This window comes from Hippoglossus stenolepis, chromosome 1 (assembly GCF_022539355.2).
Source record: "Hippoglossus stenolepis isolate QCI-W04-F060 chromosome 1, HSTE1.2, whole genome shotgun sequence".
Classification (NCBI taxonomy): Eukaryota; Metazoa; Chordata; class Actinopteri; order Pleuronectiformes; family Pleuronectidae; genus Hippoglossus; species Hippoglossus stenolepis.
Genome location: NC_061483.1, coordinates 14,403,773 through 14,426,546, shown reverse-complemented (window position 1 = coordinate 14,426,546; position 22,774 = coordinate 14,403,773). Strand labels below are relative to the sequence as shown.

General features: G+C 42.7%; 1 long non-coding RNA gene across 1 annotated transcript; it reads left to right on the top strand.

The window, feature by feature from the left end:
- Window positions 1–17,763: 17,763 nt before the first annotated feature.
- Window positions 17,764–22,536, top strand: LOC118106225. Its single transcript, XR_007032886.1, has 3 exons — window positions 17,764–17,974; window positions 20,179–20,294; window positions 22,462–22,536. It is a non-coding gene; the product is annotated as an uncharacterized LOC118106225 (long non-coding RNA).
- The last annotated feature ends 238 nt before the right edge of the window (window positions 22,537–22,774 follow it).

The window sequence follows — 22,774 nt, the reverse complement described above, 5'->3', positions numbered from 1 at the left end:
TGTGTGGTGTGTTGGGGGTGCACATATGGGTTTCTGGAATTCGTCTCCTCTGTCTTTGTGTCACCTTTGTTGACTTTGTTTCTCTTCTTCTGCAACGCTGTGCTCTCCGCTTTAATGACGCATATATCCTATCTCCAGTCGCTGCCTAATCCCAGCAGCGCTGGCTCAGGAACAGATTACTGCTTCCAGACACAAGAGGGGAGAGGACTGGGGTGGGGGTAGGAGGGTGCAAAGAGATGCCCGGGTGATACAATATACAGAGTGATCCAAGGAGCCAGCATATGCATGTAAACGTGCAGACACACACATATATATGTCAGCGTGTTTACAGCAGAAATATCCGTCAAGGCGTTTTTCATTAGTAAATCCCTATCTGCTTTTGTCTCTGACACTGACTGTTTTATTTAAAATGCATTTGTATTGTGAGCAATCAGTCCAATGCAATGCAGCGTGCATTGAAAAGTTTGGACTCCAAATGCCTATATGCATTATATGAAATATAAAGGAAACAGCACGAGACAGAAGACGTTCCGCTGATTGTTATTCTTTCCCTTTACTCCAGACTCTGGAGAGGATCCTGCAGCTACATGCAGAATAACTCGACCTGGGTTAGGTTTAGGGTTATGCTGCCTCAATAAGCAGGCACAGTGCACCTGACTGCTTGGACTTCTAATTTAGACCTTTAGATCCAATAGAATTAAAGTTGTGGTTTTATGGGTGTTAATTATGTTATTACTGCATTTTGTACACAATGTAGGATCACAATGTTTTTATTTTTTTTTGGTCATTTACTCTTAGTTCTGCCGGTTCCAGATAACACTTTGGCTTGCTGGATTGTTTTTAAAACCTACTGGTAAACATATTCTCTAGCTGCTATTAAGCACCTGTGGCTTTAGGTGTAAATAATTGGGAGTGGTGTCTGTCCAGCGGCTGCTGTCATCATGCCTGCTGCCTCCCAAGAACATGACTTTTAGGAGCAAATGATTGCTAATAAAACATTTGATTGAGCAGAGGAGAGAGTGAGAACCATAAACCGGCTGGATTCTGCCCTTTAATTTCACCATCTCCAGAGAATTGGTTTTTCTGTGCTGCAGAGTAGGTCCCACACGCAAGCAGTTTAGTTGTCTGCCCAAGGACTGAAATTTAATTTAGCCTGTGCTGTGGGTATATGTGAGTGTGCCTGTGTGTGTGTTTGTGTGTGTGTGTCTGTGTCTGTGTGTGTGCATCCGTCATTCTGACTGCCTTTGTCTGTGCCTCTGTCCGTCTGCATGAATCCCTTCAGAATATCTCTATATGCAAAAGCTAGCTTTGCATGAATTGCATAACTACTACGTTTGTGCTGTAGTGTCTGTGCCTACATGCTGTATTTTGTGCTTTCGTATTCTCCAGTGACTTAATAGTTTTACCACGCCTGGTTGTTAGAGTATCATTTTACTCGGTCTAGTTGTACTAAGATGTTTATTTGCTCTGTGTGCTGCTATGTTGTTTCCTGGATTCTAATGTTTCTCTCTTTCTTTTCTTTTTTTTATATTTGGTGTGTTATCACTGTGTTAACCTGTAATACCCCTATTCACTATTGGCATCTTCAGTTTTGTAAGAAAACTAAACTTTTTAGCAGTAATTTTCTGTTGAGTGTATGCTGATTGCGTGTTTAGAAAGCACAACAGCAGAATTATTTTTTACAAAGGTTGCGTTGGGCTTTCAGCGTGGCTAGTTTATAACAGTTCTTTGTGTGTATGTGCGTGTGTGTTTATGGTGCAGGTTCCTGATGAAAGCCTAGAGCAGAGGCATATATCAGAGCTCCAGCACTAATAAAAGGCCAGCAAGCTGTGCTCCTCTCCTTCTGGGAACAGCACCGCTTTTTACTGCTTCTCTGACAGCAAGATAAAGTGCCCTTCCAATTAGAAAAATATTTGGCCACATACCTACCAACAGCGATCCTGGGTTTTTATTTTTCATGCCATTTGATCAGGAATCCTTGCTATTTTTACAGTGTGCTTTCTTATCATCATGTCGTGGGTTTGCACATGTTAATGTAATCCCACCACTGCACCATACTGCTGTGCAATGAAGAAATGGTGCTTTTATTTTGGTGTCTGTATATTGCTCTTTCTTTCACAACGACGGGGCTGCGTACAGTAATGTATTGTTTGAGATTGGGAGTGAGCCTGTATATGTTTTTAGCATTTTGCATGAGGGGATTCATGCTGCTATGTATGTTTGGGTTGCTACCATTCTTGTTGCCCTTGTCATTTGTCTGTGGCTCACACACATATATACTTAACTGCTGGTGCTTGTCCCTTTCTCTGTTTAAGAATACTGTAGATGATTTTTTTCCCCCTTTTTTCCAGAGAGTGCATTAAAATTAAATTCTCTCTTGTTGTTGTGAAAAGAGGCACACGTAAAAAATAATTGGCTGTAGGAGAGAACAAAGGGTTGGCTCCTCTCTCCTCCCTGCACGCCCCAGCCAAGCATTAATACCAAGCCTGCTGCATTGTTCTGCTGTCTGCAGCCATCCCCCTAGCCAGACACTCAGCTCTGGAGAAGTCACTTTTAATGTCTGATAATCAAGGTGAATTTTCAAAAAGCTGCCATTTTCAAATGATGGTGTATATATTATGTGTAGATGGGAGTTTAGGAGCAGGAGCTCCACTGGGTGAGAGAGAGAGAGAGAGAGAGAGAGAGAGAGAGAGAGAGAGAGAGAGAGAGAGAGAGAGAGAGAGAGAGAGAGAGAGACAGGGAGAGAGAGAGAGAGAGAGAGCCTCAATCATGTGAAGTGAAAGAGAGACACCTAACGGCCACACAAGGAACTACAGGCTGATTTCAGCTCTAATTAGAATTCTGTGAAGGCAGGAGACCAGCTGGAACATCAGTGTCATTTCTGAAATAATTAGATTTCTTTAAATATACATGGTTTTTAGGTTTTCATTGTAACCAGCATCTCACTGCTCCTTTTACTTAAGCCCAGTATTGCAGCATCTGTATGTGTCTCCTGTGGCTGTGGAAGTGTCAGGGGAATATATTTCTAGAATACAGACGCTGCCTGCTGTTGCCCCTTGCTGAAGGGAGCTCTGGTGCTGTGTTATTGGGGAATCAGGCAGCCAGCAGCAGAGCAGTGGAGCTGCATTTCCCTGCTACAGGGCACAGACTCATCTTCCTCTCGCCCCTCCCATCTCCCCACTTCCCCCACTTCCCCCACCACTAGGTATGATTATTTCTCCTCCGCTCCACCGCACCATTATATTCCAGGTCCGCAGTTACCCCTCCCTGCTGTCATTTTTCATGGCATGTTTTTGCCTGTGTGCAGCACTGCACATTTGCACTGTGGCTGTGCAATATGTTAAGGAGGTGAATATATGCAGCGTGCAGAATGTAATAAGTATATATTTATTTTCTTTGCTGGTGATTTACTGGTTTTTCCGGTGCTTGACAAAAAAAGGCCAGCTCCTGCCATGTATCTTAACAAACATGACTGCTGTGTATGCACTCGCCTCCAAGGCTTTTTACTCACCAGGGAAACCAAATTATACATCTGAGGCAGACTGGTTGTTTTTCGTGCCATGATTGTTAAAAACCTGCTAGGTATTTTGAGGTATTAGCCCTGCTAACACCAGTTGGACAAAGCTTTGGTTGTGTATGTGGTTTTTGCTGCCTTACGTTTACAACAACTTTAGGTGAATTTATTTATTGCAATAATAGCAGTTCAGCTGATCACCTAATCTGGCATTGTTTCCACATTGTTTGGACGTAAATTACCTTTCACATAACTTACAGCCAGGTGACAGCACAGGTTGCCACCCTCTGTTTCCCCTGCGATACTGCCCCCCAGTAGTCCTGTGGAAAAAACACACATGTCATAGGAGTCTCCAAAATCAAAACACAAATACACAACATCCGCGCACACGGCTGAAATTGACATTAAACAAGGGGAAGTAGATCTAACCCTGTGAAACAGTAGGATTTAAATGGATTCTGTGCTGGGAGCAGCACGGTGCACAAGTCTCCCTCTGTGAAGCTGTCACAGTGGGAGACTTACAGATTTGCAGAACAGACAATAAAAAAAAATTTAATTCTTAAAGACACACTACCTGATTCTGTTACTTTGTCCACCAGCACCCCATAAATCCCAGAGTTCCCTCTCGGCTCACTGGTGATGAGCTTAAAAACATCAGCGGTAACAGGAAAAAGGAAACAGGAACAGGCAAATTGGAAGTGATATGGTCAGCTTCAATAACTTTAACAAAATCAGGCACTTGACTGCAGAGATGATGTAAAAATATAATCCGATGTGGATGAGTGTGATTGATTATTTGAAGCTGTCTTGCTGCAAAAGACCAACTTCATGCACTTCTTTGGAATAGTTGAAATGAAAAGACACGATATATTTTGTAGATGTATCCTTTCCATCATTGTGTTACGCTTGCCTTTTGTTTATGTGTTGTTTTTGAATAGTGTTCTATATACTGGATGCCAGCATGCAAGTATCTTTCATAAAATCTCCCTGACATTCTAATTTTGAAATATTTACTGGGGTGGCTTTGTTTATATTTAGTTGTATAGTGCAGCCTCTGAAGAATATGTGTCCTCCGGCTGTGGGCTGCAGTGCACTTCATAACATACAGTATCGTCTATCAAGAACAACTTTGAGTGTGCTGGCAGTCCCATATTGTGTTGTCACATCTGTCAGTGCACAGGCTGCCAAACAAGGACTCTCGAATTCCATCTTTTTCTGTCGATTCATAAAAATATATAAAATTGAATACATCTCAGGGCTCACTGTGCTTGTTCATACTCCTGTATATGCACCTGATGCGGTGCCTTGATGTAACATTGTTTATAGATGACTTGGTTTTGCCTACAGTATGATTGCATAATAACCAGGCATTCAAATGTGTGAGTGCTTCATTTGTTCCCGGCAGTAGTAGTGGTTGCATTATTTTTCTCTGGCTGGTTGGAGGGCATACTTTCAAAGTGTTGATCTCAGCTGTGGTGCAGAATAAAGACAGAGAGGAGGAGGAGAGGGCCGCAGGCATTCTGATGAAAGGATGTGTGGGGAATCTGCAGTGTCGAGAGAGAGAGAAAGGGAGAGAGAGAGAGAGAGAGGGAGCGTTTTGCCAGTCCAGTGTGGCAGAGCAGGTCTGGCTTGCTGCCAGTCTGGGCACTGTACCCACGAGGAGGCACTGTGTGGCTAACGCTGACTGTAGCACGGTGAGCGATGCACAGCCAGCAAGAGAGAGAACCTGGGAGATGAGTGTGTCTGTGGGGGGTGTCTGAGGCTCACTGGCAGGAGAGGTTTAGTCTGCATTTGCATGTGAAGTGGCCAGGTTGTGATGCAGCAGGAGAGTGGGAAAGCAGCAGGGAAGAATGAGGGGAGTTTTCCTGTGCTGTGTTATGTCACCAGCTCTATTGCTGATCACAGGCCGAGTGAACACAAGCGATGATGGTTCAAGCTGCACTTGAACTTGTATCCTGCTCTTACTGACAAGGAGTCGATGGAACATTTGGCACAGTTCATTTAATCAGGCCTTTGTTGTTTCATTTAATCATGCTCTTGATTGTTGCTGTTAATTGCTTGTCTATTGTTTCTTTATGTACTGCTTGAGTAAATACATTCCGTGGGTCGTAAATGTTATCTTTCTGCTTTGTATGCATTTACATATTGTTTGCCTTTCTACATTATATCTCTCTCTCCCTCCCTCTCTCTCTCTGTTCTCCTCTTTGTATACTTAAAATATTCTGCACACCCCTCAGCAGTTCCGCATGGCAGACAGCCCTAATATAATCTGTGTGTCTGAATTCTAATTTATACCGTCAGGATAAAATAAATAGTCTGCAGTTAATTATGGGGAGCCAGCTTCTGGCTTTGCCCTGGTGATTTATGAAGTGCACGTACGCATTCTGCATCGCATTTTTCTTAATTTATTTTTAAGCTGTCTTTCAATTAATTTTACTGCAAACGTCTTAATGATGGCAGAGGGCTGCGTTAATGAGGCTGGTGAGCTGAAATGAACAGGCAGCCACCCCAGCTTTGAGGATGGGGTCATGCAGAGGGTCTTAACGAAGCCATGGTGTTTCTGTCCCTGTCAAGTATTTACACTACCCCCAGGTCTTTGGGGTGTTTCACACATGTCAAAGGAAATGGTTCTTCTGAGGAAAAGTTTTTTTTTTTTTACAATAGTTTGTTTCATGATGTGCTTCAGTGTTTTTTTGTGCTGTATTTTAATTCTCCAATGAAAACAATACAGTAGAACATTGTTGTCAGTGATTGGCATCTTTACACCCACCATCAATTCTATTTAAGTTAGATGTTTAATGTTATTGAGAATGTGTCACTCCCTTCTTGAGCTGTGTCCATTTTTCTCCCCGTGATTTTGACACCGTGTGATTGTCAAATTCACACATTCACACATGCCGCCCGTGCATGAATAAAAGTTGTATTCGCAGTAGAACTGATTGAGCCATGCTTTTGGTTCTTTTAACTGCTGACTTCACAGTTAAGTAAAAATGCAGTACGGCTTCCATAGATGTCAGCTGTTGCTACATCTCTTTTGTTTCTGTCCTCAAACCTGTGTTTATTCACAACCTGCCTGCTCACATGCTCTTTGTCCTCGTGTGTCTCGACTTGTGGCTCTCCAGAGGAGGGGAGAGAAAACCACAGTCGGTGCCTCACAGACAAGAAAATGCCTCATATGATTAGAAGCGTTTTATACATCGTTTCACCCCCTCGCAAATTAGGCCAGTGTCTCTTCTCTTCTTGCTATGCACTATCGTTTTCTTCCAATTAGCATGGAGCGTGGTCGTCTCAGCACAGGGAGAGCCTGGTGTGGAGTGGGCAGGAAGGTGATGTAGCCACGGTGGTCAGCTACCAGACAGCTCACATCAGCCTACCCCATTAGGGACATCCGCACACAGCTCTCTGCATCAGGATGCTCTCATTTACTGCCTCCACATCCAGCCATTTATCTCCTTCTCCCCTGCTCTTCCTCTCACTCTCTTCTCTCTCTCTTTTTAATTTTCCTCTCAAAAACAGATCCCACATTAAGCAGCCGAGCATGGCTAGCTGCAGTGCCTCTCCTGAAAGAGCAAAGGAATGATTTAATTTCACCTCCTCGCTGTCTCTGTGGCCTCCTCTCCCTGCTCATACACAGATCATTACACACAGAGGCCTCATTTTCATGTCCCTGTGAGGGCACATGCAGGGCTTTAACTAGTCAGCCACGCCATGGTCATTGCTGACGATCAATACCTGTGGTCAGGACGGATCACGCAGTGCTTCCTAAATAGGCCCTGCAGGTCCAACTATAAAACACCTTAGAGGCCATGCATGCCACCCCATAAATCGCAATTTTTATTTATTTATTTATTTATTTTGGCTTCCATTCCTATGGAGGAGTGAGGGGTAGTCAAGCATGTGTTAGATATGTGACCTGGGATAGTGATGATTAAGATACCATCCAGACAATACTGCTAAAGGTTGAGGGCAAGAGTTGACCCAGAATGAATCTGGTTTGGTAGAAGAATGAGACGAACAAATGTTATTTTGTCTTTGTCTGTTGTCTGTGACTCTGCTCTTAAGTTCAGACAGACTTTGAATTAGAAAGCGTATCAACTACTTTGGTGTAGGATCAGATCTAAGGTATCTAAGGCAAACACTGAAGAGTGAAGAGAAGGTGTAAGAGCAATACCAAGTGACATGACAAAATGTGTATGCAAGTGCAGGAGTATAGGCGACGCACAGCATCCAAAGTAGATGGTATGTAATCTGCAAAGACATCAGGGCCTGCAGAGATGGTTTAATTTTAACAGTAGGCTACTCACAACTGAGAACTGCTAATGAGATTTTACTCAGTTGGAACCTAAATTAAACTGAGATAAGCTCAGAGGAATAGTCAGTTCAGGTTTTTCTATATGGATAGTTCCCTGTTTAGTTTGTGGATTGCGGGATTGGAGGAGGTGATATATGGGCCAGATGAGAGTTAGCCTTGGGGCTGGTAGACAGAGACAGAAAAATGGATGTGTTTCTCATCTTGCTTTGCCTCCAAGGCTCTCAGCTGGCCTGATCCCTACATTAACCAAACAGATAGCCAACAACTTTAATTACCTTTGCATCCAGTCGCTCTCCCAATCCACCGCTCCCCACTTCGCCTGTGCAAATGAAAGAAAGTGAAGGATAGAAGGAAGAGAAGCATAATTACTTATTTTACTGGAGTGCGGCAGAATGCCTTTTGCCAAATGACTCTAATTCCAAATGGTTAACAAGATTTTTCTTTTTAATAGAGCCGAATCCATGTGACAGCAAATTGCTTTCCTATTTGGGACCTTAATGGCTTTTCATACTTTGCACTTCCAATAAGCAGTAAACTCGGAAATTAATATTGCACACTGTGTTATGATGCAAATGGGAGCGAGATAGGAGAGCCGTACCTTCATGCAGAAACCTCTGATTAGATCCATAATTGCTCTGCTGGGATGATTTTTCTCTTTTGTTTGAGCTTATTTATTTATTTGTATAATTCTCGTCCATTCTCGTCACTCCGGTATCATTATCAGTGGCACATCTGCATCGCCATATGTTGCATTTCACTTCTGAATGACTTTTAATCAGTTGTAATAGAAAATGAACATTCACCGGTTTTAAATATGATAATAGAGAAGTGATTTGTAGCCCGACCGTGTTGCCACCGAGCTGCACTTTTTGCTTTATAGTGATAAAAAAACAGCAATAATTATCTTCACATTTTTAATTCATTCTCAAGTTGACTTTGTCTTCTCATTAAGACAAATACAAAGACACAAAGACCACTTTCTTTCCCTTTCTTTAGCTCTGGAGTCAGTTTGTATTAGTGACTGTTGACTGGTTCAGTTAGAACGGTTTGAACCTGTCGTACGAACAGGTACAATCTAAAAAGATATATTTGTGCAGGGTGTCTCTTAATTAACTTTTGATCCGAGTCATTTCATTTCTAATTCCATTTTACACATTCTCATATATTAATCCTTGCCTTTGTATAAGGTATTGCATTGTTAATAAGGGGGATCACAGAGTGGGTACAGTTCACACAGCACATAGGTACAGAGCTGATCTGTTAGCAGCACACAGATCAGAACATGTGCTTAATTTTAGAACTGTCACTGACAAAATGATCTCCGAACAGCACCCTCGGGTAACTGAGCCTTTCTTATGTCACCCAACTGTGCCTCCATCGTACTCAACTTATTCATTTGGCACTTTTGTTTTTACATCATTTTTATAACATTTAGTGTTTTTTACTGTTTGTACTGCAGCTTTGTGTCCACACCTTCTGGATGATGAAAATCTGTTTGAGGCCTTTTTTTTAATGCAGATTTAGTTAATATTTTACATGGGCCTCTCTTCCGCTGTCATCGGGGGGAGAGGTGTTGTGGATGTCCGGGGTTTGGCTCTCGCCGCAGCACCAGCCTGATCCGCAGACAGAATAGCAGATAAATTCAGCTGGATGGGTCTGCGATTGCTGCCAGCAATTGAGGTTAAGTGTCCTTTGGTGAACAGGGCCTGAGCATAGCAGCAGTTCAGCCAGATATTGGTCACATGACCACACACGCAGTCTTTGGCTGTATCACCATGGCAACCCTTCATTTCTTCTCAGCTCGCTCCCATTTCAACTGTCATTCTGGTAATTGGCTCTGACTTTTTTCTGCATATGGAGGGAAAAAAAGTCATGATGATCATAATAAGACAATATTTATGAACCCAACAGTGACAGGCAAGTGTAGGAAATGGGGGAGAGAAAAAAACGAGGCTTTCATTAGGCTTGAATATTAATGTAGCAACAGGGCTTTTTAGGGACTAATAAAGCTTGTTCTGCTTGTTTTTACAGGTTCCCGCTCATTGTGTGCATGAGCCACACTGTAGAGCGAGTCTGAGTTTTGATTTGGTTTTAATTGGGTCACCCTATCCTCTCGTCTCTCCTCTCATGCAGCCTTTCTGTTCAACTCAGCTTAATTAGCCCCTCAAGATTGTGACACCACCAGGAACACATTATATCTGCTCTGCCTCTATTTCCATTGATGATCTGTTTTTAGAAGTATTGATAAGACAAGCTGTGTAATGACATTTGCTGTACCGCTGTAGTCATTAACAGCCCGTGGCCGGTGTTTGACTGTAACAGCAGCAGAGGGAGAAAAATAATAAATTGTTTTATAGAAATAAAAGATGTTTCTTGGAAGGTGAAGATAGCCAGGCCTAATGACTGTTGCACCGTCTGCTCTTCATTGCCAAGGTCACGCGCACCAGGACCAGCTGAGATCGGCTAAGTGGTCCATTGCCTTTAAAATGACCATGAGGCCTTTCCATCAGTGCTGCACTCATTCACACCTTAAACTCAGTGACACGCATGACAAACTCAAATCTTCATTTAGCCTTATTCAAACTGGTTTTTCCACTCGGACACTGTGGGTAAAATGTGTGCAGTCATGCTGTATTTACATGACAGCTGCATGTTGATATTACAGTAGGTGATAGAAGGCTTTTCCTCTCACCGTCATGGTTGCCTGAGTGGTAATTACAGTGAGAGACATGTCAAATCTTTCCTATTAATTTCATCGCTGATATTTCTTTTCTTGGGAACTAGCAGTGAGGGATATTCAACTTTATTTCCCTAATTTATGAGCTTCCTCCGAACCTCATTAGATTCAAATTTCAACTCTAAGTTATCGTGCCAGGGTTTGTAACAATAACAAATCTCCCCCCGCAGAGCAGAGTTAATATTTGGAATAAGGACATAAAAACAATTCAGTCCTGCTTTAGAGAGCAAAAACAAGAAAGCAAAGCACAATGTTGGGGTTTCCATATGTGCTGTGGGGGCAATGTCAGTGGAATTAATTGATTTGCCCATATTTATCAGAAGAGAGTAAGTGCCTAATCCCAGCTTGCATTATTAAAGATAATACCACAGTGGTTTCTGCGAGACCACCACACTGAATCAAAGTCTGACATGGACTGATTATGTATGGATATATTATTCAGAGCGTTGCATGGGCCTCAGAACAGTGCAGCTCCTTTTTCTAGCCTCCCAGCTCACCACGACGTCATGCATACACACCCATGCACACAACCTCCACTCATCGACCCCTGGAGGGCACCTGTGTTTTCAAAGTAAAGACCACTTAGAGAATAGCCCCAGGCATCTGAATACTGAAGTGCCCTGTGTTACACATTAGAAGCCTCTGTACAAGCCAGAAACATAAACACTCTCAATAGCCCTTGTCTCCTCCCAAGAATACCCCACATACCTCCGAACAGGGGGAAAACCGCTTACACAGGCCAGAATATGGAACAGATAGTCTGCTGGGACTTGACCACATTAAAGACCACTCACCAAGATGTGCAGCTCATCGGACAGTAACCTGGCCAAGAACTAGGGTACACAAAGAAAGGCTGACAATTCGATTAGGCTTTTTTAACATTTTATTTCTGGCAACTGACAAAGAAAGTATATAGCTTTTCAAGGACACGGCATAAAGCTCTTTGTGAGTTTTACAGGTTAGGGATTTTTTTCAGTTTTCAAATCTCTGTGACTCCACCAGTGCTCACAACAAGGAGAGCAGTGTCTGGATCTGTGGTGCATCGAAAGGTTTTATGTGTGACAAGTTGTGTCGGAGGCAAACAGCCACCCCCTCCTCCAGACACGGAACACAGGGTTAATGATAAAGGGTATCACTCACTCGCTCATTCATTAATTTATTCATTTAATTCGGGTAGATGTGGTTTGATCAGAAGCCGGGAACAGGAGAACAAGCAGCCCTCGGCGTCAGCCTCACAGTCTGTCATAATGAACACTTTAATATTAGAAGAAAAACAATCCTATTAACAAGCAGAAAAAGACAAGAGTTTTCGGGGGGAAAAGCAAGGGAGCTGCAATCTAAATTTTTAATGGCCGCTCATGCATGATGACTTTGTCTGTGTGTTTTGTCTGTTTGGAAATGGAAACGAGTCGGCGCTGTCACACTTAATTCAAGCTACCCTTTTGTGCCAGAGCAGTGGGTAAATAGCTGGGGGAGACATTTGAATGTCTTAATAGACGTAACTGCTCCATCTCTAAATGTGTTGAAATGGCGGCGTGAGGAATGGCATCATTAAGGTAATGTGTTCAAGAAGCCAATGAGTTGTGCTCTAACCTCTGCTGCTCAGGCTGATATTCGGTAAGTGCACAATCTAAGGTCACCTTAATCAGAGGGAGGCGGCACTTACAAACACTCGCATACACACACAGAGCCTCAATTACATCGTGAAATTGCTCTCAAATGACTCGTACAGGATGTCTTGCTGCTCTGTTTATGTATTCTTGGGACAATTCCGTGTCTATTATGTGATTGCAATTGTACAGTGGGTTTGTTTGTGAGATTTGCTTGTACAGTCGTTGCAGTAACACCCCCAAACTGCAGTAATGCTGGGCTAATGCAGAGGGACTGCTGTTGTATATGATGGCCCTTTGCCACTGGACAAATAACCCACCATCATCTGGCTTTTGTCTGCAATGGGAATGGATACAATCGGCCTTCACTCCCGGGTCAAATGACTCTGCAGTAGACATGGGCTTTTATCGTCTCCGACTCCGTTTGACAGAGATAGAAACATAACCCCCGGGTGAAAGGGCTTATTTCTTCTTCTTCTATATTTTGCAGTCTAGACACTAACTCTGCAGCTTTTCCAGCACAACGTTGTGGTGCTAATTGAGCGTCTGGGCGTTGGTGAGAGCAAGTGCAATAGCAAGTTTCCCACATGTTGGTTTCCGACACGTTAGTGACGTCGAACATGACTCACCGGGGAGTAAAAACAGAAAGGCAAACTCCTCTACTGGAAAGGGGCCAGTGTATACCTGCTAATTTTGGGCTAGAAGTTAATTTTGGGCTAGAAGAGACAACAGCAGAAAGTGCTGAGGTAGATCTTCTGTATATTTAAACTGTGACTCCACTTTGGCAGGGAACAGGATTGAGAGGGAAGGGGTTTCAAGCCACAGAGTTTCCCAGCACGGCAAAACCTACGATTTCTCTCCAACTTCTTCTTCTTTCTTTTTCTTTTTTTTTTGTGTGAACCCCGGAGCGAGAGAAAACAGCCATCCTTTTCCTCACACGTTCGCTCTTTAAAGTGTCTTCTCGCTGAGTTCGGAGGCAATCCGTTATCGGTTCTCGTGTTGTTTGCTGCTCTGATGTGTGTTTTGTTTGGGCTGAAGAGTTTTTAGTGATGAATTTCACCCATCACATTCACCACTGTGCTTGACCAATGAGTTTTGTGAGAGCATAGCCTGTGGTGTTTTTCTTTAATAAGTCTAGAGGTGAGGCAAAGTAAGCAGGCCATCAGTCATCCTGTCAGGATCTTACCCTCTGATTAGCCCAGTGTATTGGTGGAGATATTTAACCTGCCACAGTTGCCTGTGTCACAAACCAGTCTTTCGTTTTCTCCACTTATTTTAGTCAGCAAAACATTTTATTTCTGGCCTTTTGTCAGTTTTAATAATTAGATACTTAATGTGTGACAAGTTAACAATATTGTCTTTGAGGTGAGGCAATGTCTTCTATTAATATAAAAGTAAACAAAAGTATATTTTTTAAATGTGACTGCTGGACCACCAAAAACATGCTGTTTCAATGGATTTACTGAAAGGTAATAGATGAGAAATATGTGTACATATGCACTTATTTATGTTTAGGAGCCAAATAAACACATGAATGGAATAGAATTGTTAATTGTGAGGCTGATATTTAATATATGTATTGTTTTATTAACAAATAATTTAAATGTACAGGACACACTGTGTAATGCAGAGAGGTCAACCCACATATCTAAAAATGCTAGATAAATGATTTAATACATGAAATCAATAACAAAATCATTCTGCTGCCCACTTAAAAATATCATAGGCATCAGAAATCTGATATCAAAACATGATCAAAGGAGATTTGTGTATGTTTTTGAAGTTAGCTGGCTGGACCACTCGGCTGTCTGCAGCTGATCCAGAATGCTGCTGTCAGGGTCAAAAAAAGACCAATGACTTATGCAAGCTCAGCATATACAGTAACTCCAGTTCTCAGATCCCAATATTGGCTCACACAATTCAGCTTCTTGTCCGTAAATCGCTGAACGGTTTAGGTCCAAGATGCCCATCAGATCTCCTGACCCTTGCAGACCTCTCAATTCAGCTGGCACTGCATTACTGGCTGTTCCCAGAGTTCAAAACTGAACATGATGAAGCTGAGAAAATGCTGACTACTTTTAAATCCAAACTCCACACCTACTTGTTCACCATAGCATTTAATTAGATTTCTTTTTAGTCATTGTTTTTAGTCTATCTACTTTTGCTTACACTGGGTAAACAGTGTGCTTCATAAATAAATTTGCGTTGCCTTGCTTTGCCTTCATTGTATTACCACATGGAGTGAATGGATGTTTGTGCTTGACCAAAGACCAAGAGCTGCAAGGTTTGGACAATGACTGTCAGTGGTAGGTCCATCTAATGTCATCTGATCAGGTTACATCAGACGACACCAGGCTGTGAACCAGCGCTGAAGACTGGCTGCTCTCTCCTGTTCCCGGGCCTCTCTCACCCTTTGATCGGGACACTTGTGTGGTCCCGCACAGCCCATGCAGGTCCAACCTGAACAGTGGCGCTCTCGCCTTTGGGCCTCAGTTACAGACCTCAGAATGGATCTTTATTTACAACACAGAACTCGGAAACAGCTGGTCAATCCATTTAGCCTAAGGCCACTGATTTGTTCGCATTTACTACAACAGCCAAAGAAAAGCCAGGGTATTTTTTCCTCTCTCCTTCCTATTGATCCGGCGCTTAGAAAATCTGCCCTGCTGTCTAAACACTATTGATCCCTCCCTCTCAACGACAGGCTTTCGCACCAGTGTATAAAGGGACTGGATGAATTGAAATTTCATTTCCGACAACTTGTTCCTGTTATTTTTACCCTTCTTTCAATAGTAGGGAACATGCGCTGGCGGACAGCCACTCAGGGAGTCGATCAGTGTGAGGCTCAGAGGGGAGCGGGGGGGATAGAGGTGAGACTGTTTATATTACACTAAGCAGGATTTAACACGATAGACAGGTCATGCTCTGTTACATAGATCCCAGTGGTTAATGGTCTTTAGAGCATGTTTGTGGCCAGAAGAGAACTTTGACTTGTATAGTTTTGGACTGATTATGGGATGTCGGGATTGGCTTAATACATGTGTTAACCATACTGGTGGTTTTACATGTTTTATCCCATTGACATAAAGTCTTGTATACTTAACTTGATGTTTACTCACAGTTTAACAACTTGCTTTATTCAGTTACAGTGAAGACTTCATTACACTTTATTCCCGTTGGATCAACTTTGCATTATTGTTCGATAGTGCAGACGGGAACAAAAAAAGAAGAACTTCATTTGCCCTCACACAATTCACACTCACTGTACGTCAACATTGACTGATCAAACCTGCAAGAGAAGCTGAAAGCTGCTGAGCAAATGTCTGGTCTCAGACGTCAGAGTTTCCCCAAAGCCCTGGACCATACCAGCAAGAAATCTTTTGAAGCAAATTCTCTGCTTGCAGCTGTATTACAACATAATAATGTAAAATAAACACGTTTAGCAAAACCCATTGATTTGACACACAGTTCATTGAATCTCAAGCAAGTTTCTGCAAATTTCTGTAATTTTCGTGACTGTGGTTGCATAAACTGGAGCCAATGGTTGCCTGAAGCATAGAGAAGGAAATCTATCCAAAAACAAATATTGTTTTCTGTGGAAAAAGGTCAGTAGCAATAGTAGTTGTTGTTGTAGTGTTGGTATGGTCGTTGTTATCACACATAGAAAGATGCTGACTTCTGTCCTTGTTTGTCCATTACGTTTCCTTGATTGAAATGGTGACTCGCACGGTTCAGCAAAAGTGTAAAAGGCAATTCATAATGGAACAAAGAATGTCGAACATGGTGTTGAGAGAATCTATCTGGACCTTCAGGTTAGCCGTTTTCAGACATGAACTGTGGAAAATGTCCGCTCAATGGGGTCCATACTTCCTCCCGAGTTTATCTTTCACATATGAAGAGGGCAGCAGGAGAACCTCTGGTCAGATGCTTTCACGACAATTGGAAAATCTCTGGAGCGTTTAGGGAAGGGGTGGCGCAGAATGTATGAAATCCACTGCAGAGATCATGTGGTTTTGTTTTCAGCACATCGACATCGGCGTCTGTCCTTATCGCCAAAAGCTTTCTTTTGGGTTTTTGTTTTGTTTTACGCCCGTCACACGTTAGAAACGTCATCATTGCACCCACTTGCTCATGGTGAATCCCATAATCTCCTGCTGTATTCTCACATTATCCAGAGTTTTTGCTCAGGGGCTGGCTCAAGAAACTCTCACATGCAGCACCTCTGGATAATTTCAGTGCATGTCTGAAAGCAGCTATGGTGACTTAAACAAATTCAAGGACTAAGTGAATAGTTCCTTTTCAAAAGTGCAGCCAATGTGACTAAACAATTAATGTCTTTTTAACAAAACATTTATCACCAAATAACTATGTAATATAGTAATTAAAGCCATTTAAACTATGTTTGATCTCATGTTTTACAGGTGAGAAGAGATAATACAGGAAGCACTGAGCACCTTTCACTGTCTTAGGAAACCAAACCTCGTCGTAACACAGCTGCTGTTGTGTCATTAACATCTGGATCAACACACTGCTTTCAGAGGCTTCTTTAAACAAAAGTGCTTTGTCCACACTCATTGGATTTAATATAGAAAGAGATGATTTCCAAGCCTCGCTGGCACGTTCAGGAGGGCCACAGTGTCCCCTGCAGGGTAAACCAGCCAGTGATGACTTGTGCTCCACCTGGCAATCCACCGTATCCAACTCTTACCATTACAACAAGATAGAGTGTTACATAAAAAGGGAGGTTCTGTTTTAATTAACATCAATATTCATGTAATGGCCATAAAACCAGCCCACATTCCATTTCAAGCTCTTAATGTTAATGCATATTTTAATACATTATCATTGCCGCCATCATAATTCTCATTATGATAACTGTAATTATTTGATTTATGACAGAATTATGGTTTAGTTCCCTGAAGGCACATATTTTGCTGTGAATCCAATTTTTCCCTGGTGTATAACGCTTCCAGTCTTTCCCTTCCAAAATACTGAGCAGACACTGATAAAGATAAACACACAAACACCCCAGTGTGTCTGCTGCTGTGCCTGTAAAACACTCAATCTGAATTGCATATCCGCCTTGCCACCGAGCTTGTCATAAGCTGTATTAAGAAAAATGGTCACACAGTTTGACATAAATTGGAAAATGACATTTGGAAAATGGGCACTGCTGTGGAAATTAAAGATATTAAAATTATAAATCAGTGTCTGGAAGTGCAGGGGGTGTGGTGGCTTGCCTTTTCTCTTTTTCCGTCTCCCCCCCTCTCTCTCTCTCTCTCTCTCTACGTTCATCTCTCGCTCTATTTCTCTCTTTTTCTTTCTCTCGCACACTTTTGCACTCTCTCTGGAGGCACCGTACAGTCGAAGCACAGAAGTCAGAGCAGTAAAAGTGGTTTTCAATGCATCCCTACGCGAGTCTGCCCCACAGGGACAATCCCACTCTCTCATCTGGCAGTAAAAGTGCAGGATATTGTGTGCATTTTGTATTTGTGCACGACATGTTTGTCTCTGTGTGCCTGCTGCAGCGAGATCTCGTCAGCTTACCGCTCGTTTCTGTTGCCGTAACCTGCTAATGGATCATCTCTGAGGTGTGATATGTATTATGCAAAAGTAACGTGTGCTCACACCTTTAAAAAAAGACAGTTTCCATCCCCTGTACGCCTCACCTCGGCGCCCTCTCTCCTGTCTGTGTGATGAGCAGGGTAAGGCAGAACGGAGAACAGATTTGTGAGCTACAGGTGGAGATAGACAGGCCACTGACGCTACTGAAGGATAAGAAGCGTGAGCTGCAAAGAAAGGTCAGTGGCCTCCCTATTGACCGAAGGCACACACACTCACATACATACACATACTGTGTATCAACGTGAATCTTTTCCACAGTACAGAGTGAAGGGTTTTCCACTACATATAAGTGCTTTTGCGTACCTTTGGCTACAGTTCATCCTTTCTTTTCACTGATCTGAAAGAAGAAAGCCACTGAAGGCTGAGAATGCTGTAGATTTGTAGGCCTACACCGGCTGACCACCTCCTTTTGAGAGAAAGAAAAAAACATCTCCTGCCTCAAGAAGCGGCTGTGCCACATATGCTACGTTAAAGATGGAGGTCAGAGGGTATTTCCATTGGTGTTGCAAGGAGAAAACATTCAATCTCTGTGTCCTTGAGTGATGCTTGTCATATTCACATACACTTTCTTAGTGTTTAGCCAGAGGTCCAAAGTAGGTTGTGAAAGAGAGGAGGTCACCACTGCAAGAGCAATCAATTCCTCACACCTGGTTTCCTCTGCCGTCACATGTCAGCACATGTATGTTCACTCTCAATGGCAGGTCAATGTCATATATTTACTTTTAAAGCTTGTATATGCAGCTTCATTTCCTTAACACAGCTGCTCCTTAAATGTCAGGAAAGACCTGCTGTAGCTAATGCTCATTAGGCTCTTGGATGCCATCGATAATGAAATGAGACGAATCTGCATGAGCCTAATCTCAGCAGACAGTCCCGCACAAACCAACTCTGCCACTACGCCACCGCGCCGCGCCAAACAACAGCTATCCTGCACTTAAATATTTCAGCACTTTATTTACTTCCATTTAAAATTTCACTTGCACTCTCTGTCCTCATATTGAAATATTAAAGGAGATATTCTTGAGGAGGTCAGGTAACAAGAAGAGGCACTTTGTTTTGTTAAAGTTTTAGATGCCTCTCACTGTAGTCAAGAGGAGGAAGAACGTGGAAGGGGTCAGTGTCCCTGGCCGTGCCACTCAAGAAGACAAGAAAAAAACCTTGTCAAACCTTGTAAGATGGTTACAAATGAATTGCTGAAAAGCCACTTCATTTGTGTCTGAATACAACTTTCAATCTGTGTCTTTGTGTGTTTCGCTCAGCTTTGCAATGTACAAATAGTAATGAGGAGATTTAAGGACAACTGAAGGACAAGATGCGGCCCTCAGGATTTGTCTACAAGCACAGTCTACACAGTGACACGTTCAGAAGCGTCCATGTGCCGCTGTTGCTTTGATTCTCTCTGAGAGGTCTAGTCAAAAATAAAACTGTTCAATGAAGGCCTCACCCTCTTGGATTGGAATGGACGATAAGACCAGATCGACCTTTCAGTAGCACGGCCTCTCTGAGCAACCGTCTTAAATCCACCTCAGTCGCTGATCTTTAAACCTCCATTCAGGGAGTTTTCAGGAATTTCTAACTTTTGATGTTGACCTACTACGCTGCAGTTTGTAACTTTCCGTTTGTGTGAGGACGGATGGAGGTAAAGAAGCATGTGAACAGTGTGTTTAACTGTGACGGCTAAGCTTTGACCAGGAGTGGGTGAGGAGGTCTCGATAGCCGTGTGTGAGGTGTGTTACTGGAGGCAAGTGTTGAGCACTGAGATGATGTGTTTTTACAGCGCAGTCTTGCTGTGCTTTGGGATGGCAATAAACCACGGCCTTCAAAGCACAGCCAAGCGCCACTTACTGCTGAGTGCTTCTCTGGTGGTTTGACGAGAATACTCTCAAAACAAAGTGCAGACAGGTTGATTAATAGGAGGGTCTGCAGAGGTGCGTGCCGCAGTATATTTTCACACCCAGCGAAGACTTGTTCATTTCATTCGCATGGACTTTTATGGGCTGATCCTGTCACTGAGCGGGTTTGTCACTTCATAAAAATGGTCGCCCTGTTTGAGTGTCTTTTAGTGAAAACTTATCAGAGCTGTTGCAGGCGTGTTGTTTTAAGGTCGAGGGGGCACGCTGTGACTCGGGAGGGCAAGTTCACACACCATATGTCCTTATACCTGGATTTGGGGCGAGGAGACCTGGCTGTGACTATAAATCTGAAACCATATACTCCAAAGATGTTAGTACAAACTGATATGAATGCAAATGAGCTTCATAAATATTACCCTCTGACTGAACATAGGCTACACTCTTACTTTTTGCTATTGATGATAACTGTGCTATAATGACTCCCACACTGACTCTGCTCTTCTGTGTACTGTTTTTTTTTTGCCCAGCTCCAGAGATTGGCTGACAAAGATGAACACAACCTGAGGATGGATCTGAGATGTCTTCAGGAGCTGCAGGAGTAAAAAGCACCCTTCCATACTGCCTCTGAGGCAAAGAGGCTTAGGTTGGTTGAATTAGAGAAGCAGTCTGGCCTTCTGTATCTTGTGTCTGCCGTTTTCAGATATAAACCCCTGAGGATGTCCGAATCATTGGGTACAGACCTTCTCCAGAGTTTAATCTGATTCTCAGCTCAGATGCATTCACTACACGGAAGTCTCCGGAGCGCTCAGATGAGAGGTGGCACAACATGAACAGGAAGGATGTAACTTATTCATTTCACATTTTTATGTTTATAGCTCATCAACACCAGTGTCGGCTCTTATTACCAAAAACTCCCCCTACAGCTTCAACGCTTGTACTTTGTCATGCAGAGATATTAGTTTACTTTTTGCCTTATTCCGTTTTGCCTCACTCATTCGTGGTTGAATCCTTTGGAGGATCTCCTGCTATATTCTCGGACATTATCTGGACTTTATACTCGTGGGCTGGCCCTAGAAACTCTTGAGAATGTCTGTAGCCTCTAACTCAGACATTGGCGTTATCACATTCGCCCCCGAGAATGTCAGGAGATCATCCATAGTCCAGTGCACGTCTTAGAGCAGCTTGAGACAGAAAGACGAAAGCATAGGGTGGGACCTTCAATCTGGATTAGATCGCCTAGTGTATTGACGGTAATGATGAGTCGGTTTTATGGGGGATTGCAGTCGGTGAGAGGTGGGGGGGTTCGGTCAGCCCCTCATCATCGTGCGGCCACCCCCTCGTCGCCCTCTGATCACAGGGTTCTAATTAACTTCAGTAGCACATCAGACTGCAATCAGCAGAACCACAGAGGAAATGAGATTTTTTTTTTCTGGTGGCATTCAAAAGTGTGGTGTTAAAATGCATATTAGCCTTGTGTTTTTAATTAACATTTTGTGCTTGGGAAGCATGTTAACAGTATCCCTTAATGAGCTTTGTGGAAAAAGAGCCACACATGAGGACAAAGGGCAACTTCCCCCTGTGTTTGCTGATGTGCTGTTCTTTATTCTAATACAATGAGATTAGTAATCATTGTTTAATTCCTCACTCAGTATCAGCGCCACATAGACGCGGCCTCTACTATTTCTGTTTCTGCAGAACAGGACATTAGCTGTGATAGAATGAGACTTTTATTTATTAGGATGTCGGGCCGTGGAATGGAGATCTGTCTGGATTCGGACTTGGAGAGTTTAATGTACCTGTTTGTTGTTATTAAACTCCTCGTCCATTTGATTAACAATATTATTTTCATCCTTTCTTTTACCTTTGTTTTACAAAACATTGAATATTTCAAACTTTATTAAAGCTAATACAGATTTATAAGAAGCTCTTGACATGCTCCTATAGAAGCCCTCATCACCTCACTTGTTTTTTGTACCATTTTTCTTGTGCTTTAAGTCCCAGAGATAAGATTTCTTCTGTCAAACTGATATTTCCAAGGTTACTAATGAACCTACAAGCTCGAGGTCCAACAACTCAGCATCAGCTCACTATAATAATAGCTTCCATCATGGCATTCAAACAAGTGAAGTCAAGTCGACCTGGGTCACACTGCTGCCCCTGAGTGTCTCAATTAAATGACTATTTCTGTCGTTTCCAACTGTTGCACTGCAGTGAGACAATGCAACTTGTCATCAGATCACCTTTTCTGCAGAACTTAAACATTTTTTGTTTCTTTTCAAGCTCTTGAAAGTTTATTTTCCCTCCTAACGACTTTCTGAAATTTTGGAGCTCCTGTCAATGGCTGCCAGCGCCTTGCTGGTTTATTTATTCCCTCCTGCAGCCGACTGGTCAGTTATTTGTTTTCCACAGTGTCCTTGTGTGTTATAAATGGGACAGGCCTGTCACTTCAATGCTGAGAGGATGTTTTGAGTTCCTTGAGAGATTTTTATTTATTTAATTTTGGTTAGACTAGAGTGGTGAATAATGCATCTCAACCCCGCTACATGTACTGTTTTTATCATTAGCATGCAACCCAAGTTATCTGCAGAATACTTATGAGTACGGGCGAAATGTTTGTGATGTTATTTATTTATGTTGCTCCTTTCAATTATTCATTTGTTTATTTATTCATGGAAGAACTAACTGAAATTGGAAAATTCATTTTTGCTGAAGGGCACTTGGCCCCACTCTATCCCCTCCCTACACAAAAGGGTAAGGAGGGGGTGGCACATCAGGCTTGTTAGTGATTGCTTTATGTGGTGTTTCCTTAGATTTACCAGCGGATGTCATTTTCATCCAAGCAGACGGGTCAGCAGACAGAAGAAGAGCGACAGGAAGAGAGACAAGTGAGTGGAAGCTGAGAGGTGGAGAAAGCATCATAAACACAACGAGGTGACACTAATTCTGTATTTTTCTTCCCTAAGTTACGATTTAGTTTGTTCTGAGGGCTGAGTTAAGGTAACTTGCAGCAATATGTGGGGAAATCAAATTTTCTGAACACCCAGAAAAGAACTCCACAAGTTGGACTGGAAGCAGAGCCTCAGACAGAGAAAGAACATAATAGGCTGTGGTTGCCTTCAGTTG